Source organism: Onychomys torridus, chromosome 9 (genome assembly GCF_903995425.1).
Source record: "Onychomys torridus chromosome 9, mOncTor1.1, whole genome shotgun sequence".
NCBI lineage: Eukaryota > Metazoa > Chordata > Mammalia > Rodentia > Cricetidae > Onychomys > Onychomys torridus.
Window position 1 is genome coordinate 13,813,757 of NC_050451.1, and position 23,757 is coordinate 13,837,513.

Genomic DNA, 23,757 nt, shown 5'->3' on the forward strand with positions numbered 1-23,757 from the left:
TGTAGTGACTTCCCAACACTCGCAACTCACTAGCATCAGGTCCACGAGCAGTGGCCACACACTCCCTAACTGTCCAGGGCACAAGGTATCGCACTCATACAGCAAACTCACAAACCAAGAACGTGCATGAGCATCATGTCATTTCCTTCGAAATGACAACTCAGGCCCTGGGGTAAGGGTGTCCTCCTGATGGTACTTATTTCTGCATCCCCAACTCCCAGGAAGGGAAACTGTTTCAAGGGAAAGAAAAAATTCGGCCTTTCTCTATCCTGCTTCCCAGCCCTCTGCCATGAGTCTCAGGAAGGGGAAAATGGTGGTGGCCTTGAGATCTCCTTCAGAGGAGGCCAGAAGCCTAAAGACAGCTTACACTGCAGAACAGGAACACTTTTTTTTTTTTTTCCTGCCCAGCCTAAACCTGTCCTCCGAAACAGGGCATGATGGTCTTTAGCAAAGCTAGGACCCCAGCTCCTCAAAACTTCAGGGGCAGAATAAGGACTGAGCACTCATGAACCAGCTGTCCAGGCTCTCCCCACATTCCCAGCTGTGAGGATACTAGAAAGTAGAGCTGACCCCAAATGACTCCAAAGTGTCCAGGGTCCCTGGCATCTCACCTCATGAGCAAAACACAAGAGTAAAAGCAGACCTTAGCCAAGTACCAACCCTGTTCAGTTGACACCAATACTCTTTACCTTAACACACACACACACACACACACACACACACACACACACACACACACACACACACACACACACACAGAGAGACAGAGACAGAGACAGACAGACCCTGACAGAGACTGACCAATCTTGGCTTCCTAAAAGTCAATAAACTATTCAGAATCCAACAGACTTAGCAGAGAAGAATCTAAAACTACTTTATATGCATCAAAAACAATGATCGAGACCTCAACTCTGAACTCCCAGAACTTACAGATATAAAATAAAGCATTTACATGGTAAACAGGAAAGGTAGAATTACTTTAAAGTGTTGCGCAAGCTGATTAACAGTCTGAGGGGGATTAAATAGGCAAAAATCAATCTAAATAATTTAAAGGGCACACTACACATGCAAGTGCACATACATTCTGGAGAACAGGGTATTCGGATCCTTCTCCCCCTTAATCATCTTCTCTTTTGAAGCAACAGGAGGTGGGGTGTAAGAAAGTATAAGATTATGGCCAAATTTCCACATAATTAAGTTACATTAAAACAATAAAAGAAATATAAATTATGAAAGCTTTCGGAAGGTGCAGCCCTGATAGAAGGTAAATGTTTGGAACAATGACTCATGCCCAATAACACAAGACTCAAGCTTACTTACAGTAAACCATGACTATGGACAGTACAGAAACAGAAGGGCAGCTTGACTTACAGATGAAAAACCTTCTCTGTCACTGAAGATAAAATCTGCAGACTGTCCAGGGGCACTAGGTCACACTTCCAAATTTAAGAGTGCCACCACTACTAGTGGCAAGCATATGTACAAACGGCAGGCAGCAGATGGATGTGACTACCCTCTGGAAAGCCAACAAACAGTTACAGAAATTAAATCTGGTCACATCCTTAATCCAATAAACTCAGGACTAAGAACTGCTTCATGAAAATAAGTCAGCAGAAGAAAACCAATACGCATTAAGTATGAAATGTGAACATCATGGCTTGCTATTACGGAACAATTTGTAGGCATGTTAGTAAAGGCCAAATGGAAAACCAGAGCATGAAAGGGGTTGCATGTCGTGGTTCTGTAAGTGATTTTCCGAGAAGGTTTCCACCATCACACTTGCCATTACCATCTTGGCATTCTAAACATTGATGGAGGCCACTGTGGGGGAGTGGAGTGGTGAGCCCACAGACATCATCAACAGGGTTCCCTGATCTGACTATCATATTAAAGCTGCAGCAATCTTCCCCACTGACCTGGCTTAATTAAAAAGTTAGCACCTGCTCAACTATGAAATACTTCCAGTTCCGAAGAATTAAAGTGAACTGAAAGCAAGACAGTAACCATGCCTTTTCAACTGGTGTCTCCGAGCCGGACCGTCTTCCCCAGGCTTATGGTTTGTGTTTGGTTGGTTGATTGGTTTTTTGAAGCAGGGTTTCTCTGTAGTTTTGGTGCCTATCCTGGATCTCGCTCTGTAGAGCAGGCTAGCCTCAAACTCACAGAGATCCACCTGGCTCTGCTTCCCTAGTGCTGGGATTAAAGGCCATGACACTGCCACCCAGCCAGGCTTGTTTTAAATACCTGTTCCTTGGAGAAGGCTGTGGGGCCTTTAGGAGGTGAGCCTGGCTGGTGAGACTTGATCATTACGGATTGCTGTTTGAGGGTTTCAGTCCCACTTAGCTTCCTGGTCTGCACATGCTTCTACTGCCAAAAAGTTCCATCCTGCCTTCCTAGCTGTGATGGCCTGGGCCTCTCTGAACTATGAGCCAAAATAAGCCCAGAAGGTTAAGTTGCTTCTCTCAGGTATTTTGGACACAGATAAGAGAACAAATACACCAACCGTTTGATTATGGCCCACTGTGATGACATTTCAAGGACAAGAGACACAGTGGCAGCATTTGCCTGGCATACATGAAGCCCTAGGCTCAATCTCCAGTACTGCTATGATGAATGAATAAAGACAGGAAAAGAGGGAGGAAGGGAGGGAGGGAAGGAAAGAGGGGAAGGAAGGTGGGAGGGATGAAGCGTGCACACTTGCATGAACACTTTCTTGAAACCATGCTCCTTATCACATGCTATGCATTCCTTATTCCTACCATTTTGAATGTTTAATTTTACCTACATACAATGCAAGAATCAACTGTCACAAGACACAAAAATCAACAATCATGTTGAGAAAAATGGTGACTCTAGCCTTACCCCTGGATACAGGTCTTTTCCACTTTGGGGTACATTAACTTCTAGCTGACTATGCCGGCTAGTCTTATGTCAGCTTGACACATAAACTAGAGTTACCTGAAAGGAGGAAACCTTAACTGAGAAAATGCCTCAATAAGACCCGGCTATAAGGCATTTTCCTAATTAGTTATTGATGGGGGAGGGCCTAGACCATTGTGAGTGTTTTCATCCCTTAGCTGGTGGTCCTGGGTTCTATGAGAAAGTATGCTGAGCAAGCCATGAGGAGCAAGCCAGTAAGTATCACCCCTCCACGGCCTCTGATTCAGCTCCTGCCTCCAGGTTCGTGTCCTGGTTTCCTTCACTGATGAACAGTGCTGTTGAAGTGTAGGCCAAATATACCCTTTCCTCCCCAACTTGCCTTTTGATCACAGTGTTTCCTCACATCAACAGACACTGACTTACATCTGGGGACTCTTGGAGTAACTCTATACGCTTACATTACTATTAACTGGTTTTCTCTTTAGAGCATTACCTGTCGGTCACCACTCTGGAAGATGGAGATGTATCTCTATTCCCTACCAACCCCATCTTTTCCTAAGCCACTCCCCCATGCTTGTCCCATTCCATCTCTCCATTCTAATTACAGTGAAGCTGTAGAGCTGGCTGGGTAATTTTCAGAGTTGATATTATGATGACCATGTGAGCTGGCAGAATGAGCCACACAAACCATGACTGCTTTTCTTTCCCAGTATTTTTTTTTCTCTAGAATAATTATTTTTGTTGATTTGGCATCTTATGAATTGATCAACAACCTCAAATTCAAATGAGAGCTGTCGAAATTTGCTCTCAGTAAGTTCTTAAGCATCGGATGTTCTATTCCTACCCTCAGAGCAGAGTTTTCCAAGGTACTAGGCAGAGAGACACACAGTTCTCTTTGGGTATTGCCCACAGGAGGTCCTGCCTACACTTAGTGTTGTGAGAAATCCTGAGGTTTTTAAGATAGGGTACAGGAATACCTATAAGTAAAAGTCTAGGCTGGGAGTTAATTTCATATAGAGAGTGAAGTCATCCCTTCTCCATCTTCTATATTCTGGAGAAGCCTAAATCTATTTGATCCCAAATCCTGGTACTTCAACCATTTCTCTCTGTAAGCTTATGGGGTCATCTACACACATACTGAGCCTTTGACACTGATCTACCTTCATCCAACTCCTTCCACGGGCAGAGGAGCTCCCAACATAAAGACTTACTTTTCCAAGAGATGTTTCCCTCCATGATGCTGCCACCTCTGCAGCTCCTCTTAATGGAGGTGGGAACCTGGGGAAAACCAGTCACCTTACCATCTCTGCCCTATTGCCCACTACCTACCTCTGCACTCTCCCAGAAGACCATTTTAACTCTACCTCTTACTAGTTCTGAACAATTCAATGATATTTTTGCTCAGCTCTTGTTTTTTAATTATTTTTTTCCATTCTAAATGTGCCTTTAAAAATACAATCTTGTTCTTATTTCACACTATTGCATTTCTCTTAATCTAAATGAAATGTCTAAACAGTTTTTCTCAAAATAGTCTTATCTAAATAAGCTGCTTCTTTCAAGATGTTTTTAATTGGTTTTGCTGTCACTCATGGTAGGTACTTTCCATATGTCCAGTAATATTTAATTAAGAACAAATAAAATGTGTCCTTGAGCAGAAAGATTTCTGTCCAGGATGATCTGGCTGAACCATTTGCTAAATCCATGCAGCCAGTATTACTGGGTTTCTAAATGTTGGTCTGTTGGCATTTTGTTTTTATTTAGTTAGGTTTCCCCAACCAAGCCACTAGTGTTCTAGAAAAAAAAAAAAACTGGGCTGGAAATTTGAACAGCGTGGTGGTCTCAACATTAACTCCCAAGAATACCTCAGTCTCCTAGGCTTGGGTCTTTCCACTGTAGAATAATTTCCAGTGTTCTATTAACATGGGCGAGAGAGCCGAGCAGTCCATGGAGGAAGGGAAGGAGTCCACAATAAAACAACTGTGCTCATGTTTACCGACCTTATCCCACCCTCCTGAGGAGTCCACAGAAGGGCCCTTCTCCTCTTCTTCTTCCCCAGAATAACCTGGTGCCATCAATTCTTACAAATGGATTGCTAATCTACTTATTCATATTACATTTTTTTCTTCCTATTACCCACTCATTGATGCCTAAACTGGTGCACTGATTCCTATTTTAAATTCTCCTTAACTTACAAGAGAAAGTAAAGTTAGTCTGCTCAATTCACAAGTTCAGCCATTACACTGGAGGAAGTAGTTTTAGTTGCCATCTTTTAGTTAGTGAGGTAAAAACATCACGAATCATAATCTATTACTACATGAACATCAAAAGAAACTTTGTAATTAAGGCTACTAATCAACTGGTCTTAAAATGGGAAGTCTGAGTGGGTACAGCACATAGTTGTCTCTGGACATCTGTAGGGATGGCAAGGAAGCCAAAACCTACCCAGGTCCCTTCAAAAAAGTGTAAAGTCAACCAGATGGCTCAGTACGTAAAGGCTCCTGCCACCAAGCCTGATGACAGAGTTCTATCTCTGGAATCCCCATAGTGGAAGGGGAGAATTGACTCAATCACCCACACAGACAGATGTAAATAGATATACATACATATACATGTACAAACGTGCACAATAAATAAAATGTGGTTTTAAAGAGGTATTCTTTACCATGTAACCTTATGCACATCTCAAAATTTTAAATCATCTCTAGATCACTTACAATCCCTTATGTACTATAAATACTCTGTAAACTGTTGCTTGCTATATTGTTTAAGGAAAGATGTCAAGGAAAAATATATGTGCAGGCAGACACACCTTTTTTCCTTGAGTATTTTCAATCTGCGGTTGTTTGAATCCATAGACTCAGAACCTGTGGGTATTCAGGGCTGCCTGTAATTACATAAGCCTTTGAAAGAAAAGTTCTTTCCCAGCTGAAGGCAAAAGCAGAATGCAGAGGCACCAAGCAAAAGCAGCTCTGTTTTACTCTTGCTGGTTTGAGATGAGGGAGACAGACACCTGTGACCAGAGACCGTAGGAGTTACTCATGTGCACAACCCTAGCTGACAGTCAACAAGGAGACAGGGAGCTCTGTCCCAACGCACCAAGAGGATTCTGTTACAAATCTTTAAAGCAAAACTTGGGGTAGAGAAAAGTTCACTGTCTCCTCCACTCATTTCCAGATCTGCTGTCTGTTCTCAGCCTCTAGGACTCAGCCATGTAGAGCCTGTGGTTTGGTATTTGACTGTGCCACACCCAAAGAAGTCAAGTCATAGCTCACCCAGCAAGGAGGCCAGCCTCCTCTATGCATTCCTAGGGCCTCCATTCCCAGCAGCTGTCAAGTATCTCCTCATTCTTACTTACCATCTTTGGACAATGTGTGGTTTAACACCAAGTACTGATACCATAGATCAGACAACAGCATCAGGAAGCAGAGCCTGCTAGAAATGCAGATCTCAGTCCACCTCAATCTCATTCAGTATTTTAGTAAACTTAAAAAAAAAAAAATAGAACCAGCTCTTTCTGATACAGATTACAAATCACAACAGAAGAGAGCAAGAGAGACAGACTGGCAGAAAGACTGTGGCCAAGAGGAAAGGAAGCCAGAGGACAGTAAACAAAGGGGAACCAGTGCTGGGAAGGCGTGGCTACAAGTGTTCTTGGCCTACCTTGCAGAACCTGACTAACCATACAGCACCAGCTGCCTTGACAGCTTAGGGAAGGCTGTGCTCTGTGTGTTTACCACCCTCCTGTAGGTAGTTCCAAATCTCAGAGTCTCTCTCTACTCCTGTCTTGCCATTCATGCCTGATCCCTAAACCCCAGGCAAAAAAGTAGGCCATGATTCACCTCACCTAAGTCCCTAAGGTATCTGAGTCAGTACACACCCAGGCTCTGAGACATCTGTTCATGAGCTGTTCTTGACTGCTCTCCCTTCCTCCGGGGGACTGCGGCTCAGATCTTCATCCCTCCCACTTAAGTACTGAAGGTCTCTTACAGCTATCTCCATCTACCTTCCCTCTCCCATTTTACCCTTCTGTTTTTTCTGAACACCCAACTGACCTCAGTGACTTCACTACCACTCCCAAGCTTTAAGTGCGCCCCCCCCCCCAGCCTCACACACAGTTAATGATCCTTGACAGCTCTCCTCCCTCTCATTCTCCAGAGCAGGCCATTAACCAAGAATCTACCTTTTCACAAGGCTCCTAGCACTGATGCCAGAACCTTCCCAAATAAAGGCAGCCCTATGCTGTAATGCTAGGACCCCTCTGAGCCTCCAAGTAGCAGCACTCTTGGGCCCTGAACGCTCCCACTGAGAAGGCTTTCATGCTTACAGGGTAGTAGGAACATTCATTTACAGGCTGAGGAACAGGTAAGCCCAGAAGATGAGACTTGGAAAAGGTAAATGAAGTGGGTACAGAAGGAGCAAGTGCTCCAGCAGGAGAGAAGCGTGTAACAACATGCCAAAACAGCTGCCTCATGACCCACAGGAATCTCACAAAGCAACCATTTTATGCCTTAGCCCAAGGCACTGCCACCCAAAGAAGGGGCTTAGCGCTCTGACTCATGCTCAGAGTCAGACTTGTCTATGGCCTCTGCTGACCCAGTCCCTAGCTACCTAACACCCCAAGCCCAAGGCCTACCAGACACTTGCTAGGATCAAAAAGTGGGACTCTATCCTGGGAAGACACTGTAAGTAAGGCTTTAGAGGAAGCCTTTTCCTGTATTACAAGTACTACCCTAAAGGACAGCTGTGGAGGAGGACAGGAAGGTCCCCAGTCTGTTGGGCCCTCAGGAGACACCATAGCTTGGGACTCGAGCCAGCCAGCTCTGAACCCCACCAGGCTTTCCAATGCTCCTGGTGTTCTATGTGGCTAGCTTCCTGCTAAAGCACTGAACATACTAAATTAAATACTGAGTTTCTACCAACAACGACCCACAACCCAAAACCTGTTGAGTGTCAGGAACATCACTGGCCTCCTGGCTAATTTAGAGAATCAGCTTTCATTTGCTTTCGTGCTGCCTGCTGCTGCATAGGCAGAGGTGCTAAGGGAGGGTGGATATGGGTTAGGAGAGGGGCACCACTGGGCATAAAATGGAGGTCACCTAATTGAGTGATTTTCAGATTTACTCTTTTTATGATTTTTTTTTTAAAGCTATGGAGCTTTTGTTCAAAAAAGCTCTGACCCAGAAACCCAGCATGGTGGCAAGCAGAACGGGTTACTTTTCTCTACAGTTAGCTGGCTCCCTGGGGTGCCCACTGGAAAATGAGCTTGGTCAAGCTGAACCCAAACACAGACATGCAGATTAGTCCAGATGTTTCCAGAAGATCCCTTCAATAAGGACTAGGATAGACCTAGAAAGGCACTTACTTAAAAAAAGAAAAAAAAAATAGATAAACAAAGGATAGAGAAAAAGAGCTCCTTACAAGAAAATGCCAAAGGAAAACTGGAGGGAACCGTGAAATTAGATTATCACCATTCAGTAACTGTGACTGGACTAACCCATTCTGTTAAGATTCCTACATTTTCAAATGTAGGTCTCCAAGCACCTCCCCATGGGCACTGACTAATTACATAGGGCAGCCCAGTAACTTTGCTGTGGGGAAGCCAGCTGACAGCACACTGCTGCTCACATCACCAGCCATGAGTCAAACTGAGTCAAAAGCATCTCACACCACCTGTGGTTCCCAGCAGAGGCACCTGGGCCACACTGCTTCTGTAGGAAGTGTTCTGAGGAAAGTGCATGGCCTAACTCTAATTGTACAGAAACATCAACCAAACACAAGTTACAAGTGGTTCCAGAAAATAAGGGGCTTCAAGTCAAAACAGTCTGTAGTCTTTTTCTCTTAAAAAAGGAGGAAGGGGGGGAGGGGAAGTTCAGCAGCAGCTGACAGAACATTAGGACAACAAGACTGCAGGCCAAGCAGAGGTTTTCAGAATGAATCACCCCACAGCTTGTACAACTGTACCCAAAGCTTCGTGCAGCATCTGCAGGCCCAGGTGAGGCAGGGCCAGGTACCCATAACTGCCATTGCGTACCTCCCAGGGTTACAAGTTCATTTCCTACACCACTTTCCCTCTGCCATCAAAGGCAAAGCCACCCACACACAGGATGCAGGGCTGACACTGTATATCTGGTAATCTGCTGAAAATGTTAAGTCCTGGCAAAATGTCTACACCATCCTCTGGCACGAGTACTGGAGAATTTTGGTCAGTTGCACACAATGTAGAGAATCCGGCGCGCGCGAGGGGGGGGGGGGGATAAGAACTCAGAAGGCTAGTGTGTTGTACCCACAGAACCAGGAGACATAGACCAGGCCCTGTGCCTATTCAGACATTCTCCAGTGGGAGCCATACAACCAAAGTTCCCAGACCAGCAGGGCTGAGGATGGCCTGCTTTGCATCCTCTCACTGCACAGGCTAGCTCAGCAAGTGCCTCCTTTGTTATGGGAGAGGACACTGCATGACTTGCTTCTGCCTCATCAGGGCACAGTGCAAGTAACTCCAATGCACAGCTGGGCCTGACTTGGGGACTCAGCCAGAATTCCAGCTCCTAAATACAGCAGGTAAGCACTGGAGGCAGAAAGCAGACCAGAAAATGCTCTGGTGTCAGGCAGGTGAGCGCACCAGTTCTACAGGCACACAGGTGTGAGGGCAACAGTACTGCCTCCTCATACACACATGGGGACGTGCAGCAACCAAGCTACTAGCAGACAGCTATCTCACTGAACCAGACTCACCCTCCAATGCATTTTATCAGCAGAGACCCCTGCGTACCCCCAGCTATAGGCTGGGCACTGTGGGCAGTACCGAGAGAAAGCCACATGGCACCTTTGAAAGACCAACATTAGGTGAGAGCAATTCTTGAACTCTACAGTGACTCCCAGTGAAGAAAGAGCCAACTCTGGAAAAGAAAACTCTGCTCCAATAACAAGGTCTCTGCTGGCCAGTAACAGAGCTCTGTAGAGCTGGCAAGAACTCGACCTGCATGCCTAATGGGGATATGAAATGTTCTCTTTTGTGTGGCTGCTACCACCCCCCACCCCCACTCGGCTTCTCTAACACAATGAAACTACATGAGAGAATTTTGAATCATACATATTTACTCCTGGTCTCCATTTTCTTCCTGCCTGAAAGGAAAATGATTACAGTTCTAAGATGTTTAAGACTTGGTGCATCCTAAATTGCATTGTATGCTACAGTATACTATGTTGAGACATAACCCACTATTCCCTCTCCAAGATGGTATTCAAGAGAACTTCTCCAACCCTTCCCTGCCTTTTGAGTGAGTCACTTTCCAGCCCAGGGAAGAGCCTGAGTCTGGGCCTTCCTCAAGCAAAGCAAAGATACTTAGGGAAGCAAATACTAAAACTTAAGGACAAACCAAGTAACAAAAGCCTTCCAGAAGAAACTATGAAAAGTGGAGTGTACTGGGGAAAAAAAACCAAATAAAGACAAGTACTCAAGATTATCAAATGAGAAAAGGAACAAAGAGGAGCTCCTTAAAACCCTGGGAATCAGTGGTGGGAAACTAAGGACAGGCTTAGCAGATCAGCTCCTAAAACCCGGAAGTGGTGGGAGGCAGCAGGTGTGGGGCAGGTGGGACAGGTATGAAGTCTTCCCCCATAGCTCCAACCAGAATGCAGAGGCTGGGAAGTGGTACAGAGCCACCTCAAACATTTTCTTCAAAACACAGAGACTCCAGCCAGGGAAGCAGACCAGTGCCTTGCTCAGCCATCCAGCAGCACACTAGAACGAAGAGAGACCACAGGACACATCTATGCAGAGAGTAAAGGGACCTTAGAACACTCAGCTAAACAGGACATCTCCATCAAATCCCTCCCTTCAGAGCTCAGAAAAGCCCAAAGAGAAGACATAAAGAGTGTTAGAGCTAGAGGAGATGGAGGACAACAAAGGAAGAACACCTTCAAAATCACATGATTGGCCCACATGTGAATTCTCAGACACTGAGGCAGCATGCATAGGGCTTGCACAGGTCTGCACCAACGGGGTCCCAGAGCTGAAAGAAGTGGACATGTGCCTCCATCCCCAACCCAGAAGCTATGCCCAATGTCTAACCACTTGCAAATGAAAACGTGTTTCTTTCAAGGGAGTCTCACTGGGGAAACAAAGCATTCTCAATGGTAGGCTGCACCCCAGACGGCCAACAGAAAATAAACACAACAGCATCTCTGGAGGTCCTGTCTCACAATTCCCGTCAGGGCTTTTCCTTTTCTTTCTTTCTTTTTTTTTTTTTGGTATTTTTAAATTATCTTTTTATTTGTCTTTTTACCCTACAGGTCCTTTGTATATATTTTACGGCTTCCAGTTGAGTGTTTCTATGGGATTCCTGAGTGTGCAAGTGAGTGGGTCTCTGCTTCGTGTGTCTTCTCTTGAACTCTTTTGTTTGTTTTGTCCAATTCTGATGTGTTAGTTTTTGTTTTATTATATTTTATTTCTATCTTTTTAAAAATAAACAGAAAATAACAATTTGTAGCCTCTCTTCTGGGCTATTTATTTGAACACCAATATATGCCAAAGCATCTTTGTTTAGAATGCTTTGAGTTTCATCCAAAATGCACACCACTCCTACAGCCTGATTCTGACTCTGTCCTCCAGCTGGTAAAAGCTGAAGAAGACAGATGGGGTGGGGTAAGTGGTACCAGATGGCCCAGGCAGGCTCCAATTACCCACTCAGCTCCCTGCCCCAAAGATGACCTCACCAGCATTAAGGGGGCTCACTGGGTCTTAGCTCCCACCCCCCAGACACCCAGGACACCTGAGACACATTGCACACCACAGGAGAGGGGACACAGAGCTGGAGCTTCAGGTCTACCAAAAGTATACAACTTTACAGAAGGCCAAAGAGCAGACAGTAGAACCACAAAACACTGGCAAGGTGTGAGAATAACAGGGCAGGCCTCAGTCAGTGCCTCTCAGACTTGAAAGTGCACATAAATGCCTGGGAATCTCTATGAAGACAGGCTCTGATTAGCTAAGCCGAGGTGAACCTTCTCCCACAAGGCTCCGCACTGCCAAGGCTCCCAGGTGATACCGATGCTGCTAAGAGCGAAACTGAGCAGCATGAGCTGCAGGCCAAACACAGGTGCTTGGAGGGCAACTCACCATTAGGGGACACATGTCCTCGCTGTATGAACTGCAGGGGTCCAATCTGCTTTCCTGGAGGAATGCTTCCTTGTGGAATTAATTGGAATTTTGGTGTAGCCCACTAACTCATGGGATCTTTCTTTTTGAGGAGTTAGAGAAACTAGAGGGACTTCTGAACAGTGGCTGAGCCCTGTTCCGCTGAACCACACCCCCAGCCCTCTGGAGGGTTTTTGTTTTGTGTTTTTCCCCATTTCACAGCTGTGAAAAGCTACTCTAAGCAAATGAGAGAAGCCTGCCTCCTCTGAGGCCTTTGGACTTCTTCCAGGGTGGACGAGCTTGGGGCTGATACACAACAAGGTGTGGTGACAAAGTCTGGACCTGCCCTGCCTTCAAGGAAGGAGACAGAAGGGCAGCAGACGGGACAGGGAGCAGGCGGGGCTGTACGACCAAGGGGTGAGGCTGGGGGGTCAAAAGCAGATAAAGGGCCTGAATCCCATCCTGAAAAGATGCCAAGGAAAGAATATTTTGCCTCTTAATAAAATACACAAAATTTAAACACACACACACAGAGAGTAAGAAATTAAGAAGTGTAGGGATGATATATTAGATATATCTCTACCCTTTCGTATTTAACTTTACTGGTATGACCTCATTTTGGAGAAGTAAAACTAAAAGAGCTGTATTTTCTTCTCCCCGGATCCAACTTCACAAGAGAAGGAGGACTACACCAGTGAAGAGGAGTAAGTAATGTGGCATGGCCAAGAAGAATCATGTTGATGTCCACCCAAGACATCACTAGGGAGCCATTGGCCCCTGTGCTCTGAAGAGCCCCTATGACCAGGCAGAGTGGCAGTGTGCACTGGGGCTCACTCAGGGCAGTGCAGCTCCAATGGGGAGCCACAGACACTCATTGGGACACCAGCCTGGAACAGTAGGGAAGGAATGCCTGGGAGAGGAAAACCCTTTGTTCAACTGCCTATCTGAAGATATTTTCTTCGACAAGCTCCTAATACGACATCCAGGACAGTGACCTTCCCTTTGGAAGTTAAGACTCACAAAACTAAAAACGCCACAGCTGGAACCTTGCTCAGGTTTGTCTGAGCAACTGCTCCCCTGCCCCATTATCCAGTCAAAGGCCTACATCCAAGGAAGTGAAAGGTCACTGGCGGCAACTGCACCTCCAGGACTCAAGCCCCAGCCTCTAATCCCTGTGCGCTCGTCCTAAGCACCAGCATTGTACTTTGGTTTCTACTGCTGTGATGATAAAACACCATGACAAAAGAGAAAGGGTTTGTCTCGTCTTACACTGCCGTGACACTGTCTACCACAGAGATAAGTTGGGGTGGGAACTGAAGCAGAGGCATACCTTCATGGTTTGCTTAGGTTGCCTTCTCATACAACCTAGGACCACCAGTCCAGGGACAGTAGCACCCACAGGGGGCTGGGCCCTTCCATGTCAATCACTAGTCAAGAAAATGCCCTCCCAGGTGCTGCAGACCAATTTGATGGAGGCATTTTTCTCAACCATGGTTCCCTCTTCCCAGATGTCCCTGACTTGTGTTAAGTCGACAAAACCCCAGCCAGCACAACTGAGCATCCTGCGACCTTTCCTTCCGGAGTTCATTTGGATGCATCTACCTCCAAAATGGGATCCCTATTTCAGACGTGTAACAATGAACTCCAGTTCTTTCTGATCTGAGTATCATGGATGCTACATTTGCTGACATGTACATAGTCTAACATGCAAGCTTCTGTGGGGGAGACTGGCCCCCTAATTTGAATGACAGCTGACAATAGTCAAGTCAGACAGCCAATCAGGCTATATCTGAAGATAGTGACTTCTAAAAGCGTCAAAGAAAATGTTCTGGACAATAAACGACTCTCCATTTCAAAAGGTAATGGCTCTGACAGATCCTGGTGTGGTTTAGACAGGAGACAGAAATGGCTGGGGCAGATAAATCCCCAGGGAGAAATGCCTGACCCTGCAGTGAGAATGGTCCTCCAAAAAGAATGCTCCTTTTGACCACCAAAACTGGGAAGGGGTTAAAAGAGACATTGGGAGGTGCAGGGGCAGGGACTGCTTCCCAATCATCACAACAATAAACCAAAACAAACTATTGCTCCATTTCTCCAGCAGCCAGTCTCTGCCGGCTAGGAGCTGTTGTGACAAGAATTCAAAGGCAACCTTACTAAAGTGTCAGGAGGCGCTCTTTCTGGACCAGGCGACCAGCTCCCACCCTCTCTCGTGAGTGTGCACCCACACACACACACTCACGAGCAATGGCAGAAACCTAATGAGCACTCTTGTCTTCACTCAGGATCACGATATGATCTGGTAGGAGGAAGGACAGAACAAAGGGAGTGCCTGGCTTCGCCGCCGGGAGATGGAGGGGTACCCTGAGGGCTGCTAAGACCTTGGCCCAGTAGGTGGACTTGCACCACCAGGAAGGCTTCTGCTGGTTCCGCGCAGCTTCAAGAGCTCAGAGATGGCTAAACAAAGGAGAAAAACTGTGGCTCGGCAGGCAGCGGAGTGGCTGCTTGCTGGCTGGGCTGCCAGAAAGCAGGCTTTTCTGCAGCTGAGAGCTCAAGGAGGGATGAGGGACACGAAACAGGGTAAGCACAAAGGAAGACGGGGTGCCTACAAGACTGACAGCAGCTGAGGCACGTGCCTGGCCCCCACCCAAGGGTGCAGCTGGGCATCGAGAGCTCTGTGGACATGTTTCCCAAGGTGGTGGGCAGGCAGCTGACAAGCCAGCCTAGGCATCCTGCTCCTTCCCAGCTGTTTTGATGACAACCAAGGAGCTCCAAGCAGATCATATGACATGAATGCAGAAAGGGATCTGAACACAGGTGCCCACAAAAGGCACAGGGAGAAAGAAGGCAGGGCTGGAATCTGAGAACTGTAGGCCCGGTGACTCAGGGCTGACAGCAAAAGACTTCCACTAAGCACAATGGGCTCCAGCAGCCATTAACAATAGCCCTGGCCCTCCCTCTCCACCTCCTCCCATCTCGCCCTCCCCCCAAATCTATGATGAGATGCATCAGGAAACCAGGGCAGAGACCATGAATAGCGCCACTGTCGTCCCTAGGCCCCGCCTCCTCAGCCTCACAGGTCAGGCCTAGCTGTCACCAGGCCACAATAGAAACCTCTGTGCTACAGAGGGCCAAGGCTCCCAACAACAGAGCCTCCAGCACTGATAGCTCTGGACTACTCATGGGACTGCATGTGACTATAGTGGTTAGGAGTCATCTGTACGGGAGGTTGGTAGGGCCAGGGCAGGGGCACAGGCCACAAAAACCACCAGGCCAGAGCATAGAAAGGAGTCCCCCTAAAATCTCCCTGCTTCTTGTCTTGTACTGACCTTGTATGGGGTGGCTACAGTCACACAGGGGACGGCTGTGGTTGGCTATTTCAGAAGGGCACAGTCACTACAGCGACAAGGAAATTGTCAGAAAACTTTAGACAGCATGTGCCCTCTCCACCAGCCCCTCCTGTCTACTCAGGAAGGACCTGATCAAAACAGCAAAACCATCTACCACTTCCCTGGAGGTCTTTTATACAGACGTTTACAACAATCACAGCTTGCCAGGCGGGATACCAGGGCTGCCACAGCAGCAGAGGGAGGCCTGATCCTCCATATCAGCCCCAGGACCTGGTCTAACAACAGACCAGTTCCAGCTTGTTTTCACACTACCCAGAACCTACGCAGCTCAAACCAAATGCACACTGCTCACTGTGAGAAGCGACCACTCTGCAACACCTCACCTCACCCAGCCTCCTCCTCAGACTCCAAGGCACACGTGTGGGTGGGTGCACAGGCCTCATGGTCACAACACAGCCAAGAGCTCTAAATGTACTCATGGAAAGAGCAGGGTCTGAGCTGAGCCACAAGGAAGGAAGGAAAGCAGCACACAGCCTCCTGCCAACTCAGCCCCTGGCTGCAAAAATAGAAGACGACACCACCCCCACCCCCCCACCCACCTCCCACCCCCCCACCCCCCGCACCAAGCCTCAGAAACTTCTCTTCCTCTTGGAATCAAAGCACATGCTTCTTCAGACCCACCGGTGTGTTCAAGGCACCAGGCAACCTGGCCTGTGAAAGCCCACACTGAAAGCAACCTCAATGTCCATCAAGAGGGGGCTGGAAGATCGAGTCAAGGTTCACTCTCCAGCAAGATGACCTGCTGTTGCTAAAGAGAATGGACCAAAGTGTGTGTGCTAAAATGAAACAATCCCAGGGTAAATCTTAGCGAGCTGCAGTAAGTATAGAGCAACGGAAATTGCATACAACTGTGGGAATAAGCAAGAGAGAAAGAGAGAGGTGTGCATGGGGGTTCTGCCACACTTGACTAGGCTCTGAATATTTAATTGGTATAGGCTCTGGGCTTTGGAGGAGTTTGGCTGAGGAAGTCAGAAGTATGAATTTCTTTTACTCTGTGCTTTTTTTTTTTTTTTTAAATGATAAAAAAGTTAAACTTAGTCCAATATATTTGCCTAAGGTTTGTGGCTAGAGGTACCAAAAATATGTTACCATAGCCAGGTGTAGTTACATATACCTATGATCCCAATACTCAGAAGACTAAGGCAAGAAAACAAATTCAGAGTCAGCCCAGGCTATGCAGGAAGATCTTGTCTAAGAAACCAAGAAAGAGGGGAGCGAGGGAGGGAAAATATTTCATGAATAGCTCTCTCTAGGCAGCATCTGGCATCTCCCTAGGACAAGACGCTGGGGGGAGGGGAGGAAGAAGACACTGAGGCGGTCAGGGGAGTACAGGCCTCTGAGCCCCATCCACTCCGTTTACTTCACCCTAAGCCCCCAAACAGAAAGTTTTCCTATCAAAGAAAAGTAAACAGATTTTGACAGTGACAGAAAGGAAAGGAAGCTATTCCATACCAAGGGCCACCTGTAGGACTCCAAGGTCTGCTGTGCAAGTGTTTGTCTGTCTGTCTGTCTGTCCCAGGGAGGCTGAAACACAGGAATCCAGCAGACACTTCTCCAGAGGCCTCCCCAGCCGCCAGCAAGGCTCCAAGTCTTAGCGTTATGAGCCCACCCCCATTTTAGCAGCTAAAGAAAGCTATTTCAACAGATTTCTGGGCCTGGCCCCACTCCAAGGACAAGCTAAAAACAGTTTCTCCAAAATCTCAGCTTAAAACCCCAACCCCTTAGCCACTAAACTGCATGTACCTTTCAAGAAACAGAAGCTGTAGCATAGAGCTGAGATGCATTCCTCTGTCTATTCTTGCTAACGGGTTACTTATATTGTCTAAAAGCCCCCCTTTAATGGGTGTGTCAATAAATACTCTGCACTCAAAAGCACTGATGTATTTCCTTCACGTGATTTAGCCCCCAAGGAATAATACAAAAACCATCCCAGTCTCTCTTGCTGCTGAAGGGATGACACAATGGCCATTAGGGCAAGTGGGGGCCAAGGTATAGGAGAGAGAGATGTGAACAACAGGGAGTGGTCCATGCGCACAACCCTTCCGGCAGACAACTTCAACCCCAGGGACAATACAGCTGGCAGTTTTGTAATGGCCGCAAGCTCACCACTGCCTGGGGCTCTGAGAATGGAGGCCAGGGAGGGTCCAGCATGCTTGGTTCCCCTTTCTCTAAGATACTCTCCTGACTGTGAAGTGTTCAACAAATGACTCCCTAGAAAACAAGCACAAATGGGGTCTCAAAGCTACTAGGACCACACTAGCAACATACTGAAGAACTACAAACAGCCCCTGCTCCCTCGACAGGGCCCCGGCAAGGTAGGTCCTACCAGGAACCCCACAACCTTTTATTACATGTAGACCAAGGTCCTCCACCCCAGGGAGGCTCTGAGTCTCTAGGGTATATCCTGGTTCACCATACTGGTCTTCTCAGGGGAAACCTTCAGAACCCAGAGGGAGTTCTGTGTAGAACCTGCCATCACCACAGTGCATAAGCCCATTCTTGTGTCCATCCAGAGCCCTGGGGCATGAACACCCTCCACTACCATAGACTCCTTTCTTGGCAACACCCCCCCCCCCAACTTATCCTGTTTACACCATAGTTTGTCTTTCACAGGAAACAACTAGGGCAGCAAGAGACAATGACTGCGGGGAGGCAGGATGGCTGTAAAGAACAGACATGATCTCTACTCTTCCTCTGCAAGGACAGCTACAGGCTCCCAGGCTGCGGGCCTTCCCTCTGCGGAAGTGAGTAAGCCGATACCTGCAGCCAACAGGTTTTCCTTACAGCCGAAGGGAGCCTTGCTTCTATAACACTGAGACAGCTGCAGGCAGAGACAGGCCAGTAGGTCATCTGCACCAGGGACAGGGGGATGACCAATGAAAAAGGAGGTGACAGACAGAAAACCAGAGAAGCCTCCCTCTGGGAGAAGAAAAGAACATGCATATCAGGAGAAAACAAACAAACAAACAAACAAACAAAAACTGTCCAGACTCAGGAAACAGAAGGGACCACCTATGGCCCCTCCCTGGGACCCAGAGCAGAGGAAAGAAGAAAGTCCTATGCTGGTAGGGGCTGCAGAGTTGTCATACTGGTTTGTGTAGGACTGGGAAAGCACAAGACAGGAGCTCCGCTGCAGCTGTAAAAGATTCCAGAAAAGGGAACGGCTGTGGTCTGAGAGCCAATAGACCCGGTAGCCCAAAGTCTGGAGATGGGGGCTGCAAGACACAGGAGGTCCTATGTGCAGATGGCAAGGAGATTTTTTTTTCTTTCTTTTTTTAATTAAGAAATTTTTTTCATTCATTTTACACACCAATCAAAGATCCCCCTCAGGGCTGGAGAGATGGCTCAGAGGTTAAGATGGCTGCTCTTCCAGAGGTCCTGAGTTCAATTCCCAGCACCCACATGGTGGCTCACAACATCTGTAATGAGATCTGGTTCCCTCTTCTGGCGTGCAAAGTTACATGGTGCTAGAATGTTCTATAAATAATAAATAAATAAATCTTTAAAAAAAGATCCCCCTCTTCCCTCCTCCTGCCTCCCCCAACCCTCTCCCTCCCAACCCACTCCCCACTCCCACCCACCAGAAGGCAAGGCCTCCCATGGGGAGGCACATTCAGTAGAGGCAAGTCCAAGCCCTTCCCCCTGCCTCAAAAGGGCAAGGAGATTAAGACACCAGGAACCAACAGTCCACGCTGAAACAGAAAGACCAAGGTTTCTTGAAATGGTAGCCACCTTTAGTGCTGAAGCCTTGCTGACAGCATCATAGAGAATGGTCAGGAGGAACACCCACAGGAGAGAATGCCCCTCCTGAGAAACAAATGTGGGTGGCCTTGAGCCTGGGTCAGTTGAAAAGCTCACAAAACTGAACAAAGGGCACTGAAAGGATTCAGCCCTTCACCAAAGCCAAGTCCTCCGAGCCTTCTGTTCAACTAGCTCTGTCCGAGCTTGGATTTGGAGAGGCCCATTCAAGAATCTGCTAAGAATCCTGCTAAGTCAATTTACCCCCAATTTATTATCAAATTCCTCGTCCTTCTTTATCCCTCACATAGTATCTGGCCACTTGGCTTGCCTTCATAAAGAGTCCTGTCAGGTTCATTCAGCTAAAAATGTCTCCTAGCCTCAAAAATTCTCTAGGATCCTGGCATAGTGTTCCGTGGCTGTTAAGTTCCCACTTTCCTAGGGTTTTGGAATTGAGCCCCAGTCTCTCCCCCATACTTGAAAACCCTGCTGCAGCAGTCTTGAATAGTTCACCTTAACACTTCAACAGGTGCCAGAATAATTTTCTTCTTTAAGCACAGAATTCCTCAGTCTTCCAAGACTCATGGCTCCTTACCCTCACCCACACTTTCGTCTAGAGTTGGCCACCTACAGGCCTTAGAAGACTGGGTCCACGTGGGCCAAGAGTACAGGCTGGTCAAGAAATAGAGAAGCCAGGGAGAGGGCATTTACTGCCAGTCTGGGAAGCAAAGCAGCAGCCTGGAGCACAGCTGGACATCACCAATACTGGGACTGCACGGCTCTGATGCTGAGTCCCACCACAGCCTCGACAGTGCAGCAGGTCTGAGGTATGAAAGCTGAGGAAGCTGTTTTCCTTATCCTCTGATATTTTAAGAGAGACCCTCTGGGGACCCCTCCCACCCCAACCTCAGAAACAGATAAAAGAGGTTTATTTCAGGGGACACTCATGCCTTTCCAGCTGCTATGAGGACCCTGTCTTGGATGTCAAAGCTATGACATCCTCAAAGCCGTTTCTGAATGCTTTTTGGGCTCTGTAGCGTACAAGATCCAATAGCAGGGGCACACAGTCAAAGAAAACTAAAAGAAGGTTTACCAGCCTTCGACTTGACTCTTCCCCACATCTTTGCACCACTTCAGCTCTGCAAGATGACTGAGGACTCTCTAGCTTCTTAAAAAGGCAGAGTAGATCCTAAGAGGTGGGGATGCCAACTCCAGCCTGCCCAAACCCACTTAACTCAGATTACCAGGTCTACTACTTCCAAAGACAAAACCCACAGCCCTGCCCAGCCCCACCCAACCTCCAAGGGTGGAGGAAGCAGAGTTCCCAGAATCAGCTGTTGGTAAGCACTTGCTGGGGACTGCCAGAAAGATAGTAGCTGTCCCTAAAGAGTGTCAGGCCCAACCCAGGGGCTTGAGACCATGTTCCTCAAACCTGAGGTGTGCACTGGATTCTCAGCAACCAGGATGGACAGGGTGGATCTGATTCTGCTCCCTTCACGGATGAGAAAACACCCAACTTCAGTCTAGGTTTCACAGCTAGCAATTAGACACCAGTCAAAAGCTGGCCTCCTTACTGCTCATCTGCAAGCTGGACTGTGCTAGGCATCTTCATGCTGAGTGGGCAGATGCATCAACTGTTGCGGACAGGCCAGGTCCGGTTCTGAACCCAATGCAAGTACTTGCTCTGTCTGAATCAAAACACACAGGGATGGAAGAAAGCGGCCAGAAGACCATGAAACCCACAGTTGGAGGCAGCTCTGCTACACTGCAGGAGAAGGCACATCAGAGTGTTGCCCACTCACCAGGCCAGAGACTGAAAACAACCACACATGGCCTATCTTGGGTCCTGGTGACCAGCCAAAAGGAAGAGCTGCCACAGGCCTTTAGGCCTCCTGCCACTCCACAGGTGGGAAAACAGAGGCCCTGAAAAAGCAGTACCGGTGCCTAAGAACGAACGGTGAACTAACCTCCACAAAGAATACCTAAGGTCTCCTCATGTCCACCGGCAGGATGTGCAGACAGGTGACAGAAGACAAAGGGAAAACTCATTGTGGCTAGAGAGAGAAGTGCATATAATGGGTTTCTACCCTGTCCTTCTGTGGACGCTCCCCCACCATCACCCCACCAGACTGTCACTCTGCTCCACACTCGCTGTCCTGAAAGCCTGGCCTCAGTCTCGCATAACAACTAAGGGCACCTGTGCCTGCTCAGCTTCTAAGAAAAGTTACTTCACATCCAGGCAAGGATGGGGGTGGGGGTATTGGCTGCAAGAGGAGGGCGGCCAGGCCTGTTTTCCTGGCCACAGGCAGGGTTCTCTCTCTAATGGCACTAACACCCAGCAGCGGGGAAACAGAGAGTGTCACCTCCATTCAGTCTCTAGGCTGGGACTTCCTGCTTTTGAATAAATGAATTAGCCAATGAGCAAAAGGACTCAGGAGGAGTTCAAGTAACTTGCCCAAAGATCAGAGGAAAGAGGAGTACTCTGTCATTAAAGACCACCCCTCCATCCCTAAGGGTCATTCTTGTTTATCACGTTTCTACCTTTCACATGGGACAACTCCATCTTTAAAAAGCACTTCTTTGACTAATTCACAATAGTGTTCTTGGTGGCATGAGACAAAGAATGAAACTAGGACCCAGAACTAGAGAAAAAACAAGTGATAGGCAAGTGATAGGCTAGGTGCTATTCATTAAATGTTTTTGATTCCCACCCCCACCCTCACCCTGAGGGTGACTCTGGTCATGTTACTTGGTGCAGCCAATGAAATGCCACTTCATTATGCCATATCTGCCATAAATGGGCAGAAGCTACAAGAGCCAAGACTCATCAGGCTATGTCTAAGTGGCTAGGGACATGAATTGGTCTATAATAATGGCAACATAAAGCAGATATGTGATATAATTGTGGAGTTATGGGGGGGAGGAAGGCCTGTTGCTTTAAGCCACTGAAGTTTGAAGTTTGGCATTAACCACATCAAACCCTGATCTCTACAGAAAGCACTGACTCTCCAGCCATGCTTGCAATCCTCTGGCCTCGTAGGGCGGAGACTGCAGTCAGTCAAGCCAGCGGGGATTCAGGGGTGGCATGTGCTGAGGTCATGGTAGATAAGTGAGCAGCTACCTGGAAGCTGGGCCTGGAGGGAGCCTGTACTGCGGGACTCAGTAGTTCTGCCTTGGGCCAGGCTTTCTCACTACGTTTAAGCACCTCCAGGAGGAAGGCATCATCTAAATGAAAGGCTCCAACTCTCAGAGAGACCTCAAGGAAATCACTCCGACCTTTCTGGGCCATAGTTTTCTCATTTGTAAAATCCGGTAGTTAGTATCTACCACATTGGGTTGTTTCAGGGATTAAACAATTAAAGTAAAGCTGGGATCATGGCTTGATAGAAGTCTCCATAAATACTAAGCCTCAACAAACTCTCCACTATGCCACATAATAGCTGTATGCCTGATCATAAGTTCACTAGGTTTTAAACAAGCAAGGGGCTCTCAGGACTGGCATGCTGGCATTTTTAGGTGTTGTTAAAAATTAATTCTGTTTAACTTCTCTGATCAAGTTAAACAAGGTCAAATCCCTAGGCACATGGTGGCCCTGGGTAAGGCCCCGGAAGTGGTGAAAGAACAGGGCTTCCCTATACTCTGGCTTCTTTGTAATTTCGCCTCATTTCTATAACCTGCAGGGCAGGCTCCTCTCCCACCCACACAAAGCATGAGTCTCATCCTCCATCACAAACATGGCAAGGGAGAAGCCCTCACCTATGCTCAGAGACCAGTCACACAGTTGCCCTAATAAGAAGAGTGAGGGGAGGGTCTTCCCCCTCCATGCCATTTCTTCTTGGAAACCTTTGGAGGCTCAGTGGCTCAGACTGTTTGAAAGAGCAACTACGCCTAGATCAAACTCACGCCAATCAACACCATTGAGCACCCACTGCAGGCCCACCACTAAAGGCTTACAGCTGGTCAAGAGGCGTGAGCCCAGTGTCCGCCATAGCACATAGCACTTCAGTCTCTGAAACACATTATGTGGACCAAAGAGAGTCCAAAAATGTAGAAAGGAGGCAGAATGTAGAAAGGTAGGAAACAAGGCAAAAGGATCATGAATTCAAGACAACCCTGGGTTACACAAAACCCTTACTCCAAAAAGAAAAAACAATTCTCAAAACAGGACACGAGGCTTGGGGATAGCTGCGGGAGGGGCCCGAGAGCAGAAGTCCGGGCTTCATTCTAAGGGTTCCAGGGCCCAGGAGTTTTGAAAGGAAGGGTGTCTCCGGCAACCTCTGAGCTGTTAGAATGTGGGGCCCCAGATTTCCTTTCGTAAATAAGGAAGCACTCAGCAGGCACCAACTTCTACTCAGAGTCAAGGGGCTGCGTGGAAACTGTCCAGTATTTGGCAGAAAACTGACCCACAACCACCAGTCCTACGGGCGAGCTAGGAACACACCTGCTACAGGCCCCAAGTCAGAGTCCTGCGCACGCTGCCCAACACGTCTCCATGTCCCCAAACACCAGCGTCCTGATAAAGCCATTAAGTGTTCATCATGGCTCTGCAATCAGCTCCAGGCAAGCACTGGTTGAAGACACTGAGTTTTGGGAACACTG

At 47.6% G+C, this 23,757-nt stretch overlaps 1 protein-coding gene across 3 annotated transcripts in view; it reads right to left on the reverse strand.

The window, feature by feature from the left end:
* Positions 1 to 23,757, reverse strand: part of Tspan14 (tetraspanin 14) — a 57,427-nt gene that overhangs the window by 32,772 nt on the left and 898 nt on the right. Inside the window, exon 1 of one of the 3 annotated variants that reach the window (XM_036199692.1) lies at positions 16,873 to 16,919. The exons of 1 other annotated variant lie outside the window; for it this stretch is intronic. The gene's annotated coding sequence lies outside the window, so the exon portion shown is untranslated. Of the gene's footprint in view, positions 1 to 11,995; positions 12,015 to 16,872; positions 16,920 to 23,757 lie in introns of those variants that run through there. One more of the 3 variants, XM_036199693.1, reaches the window with a different exon arrangement.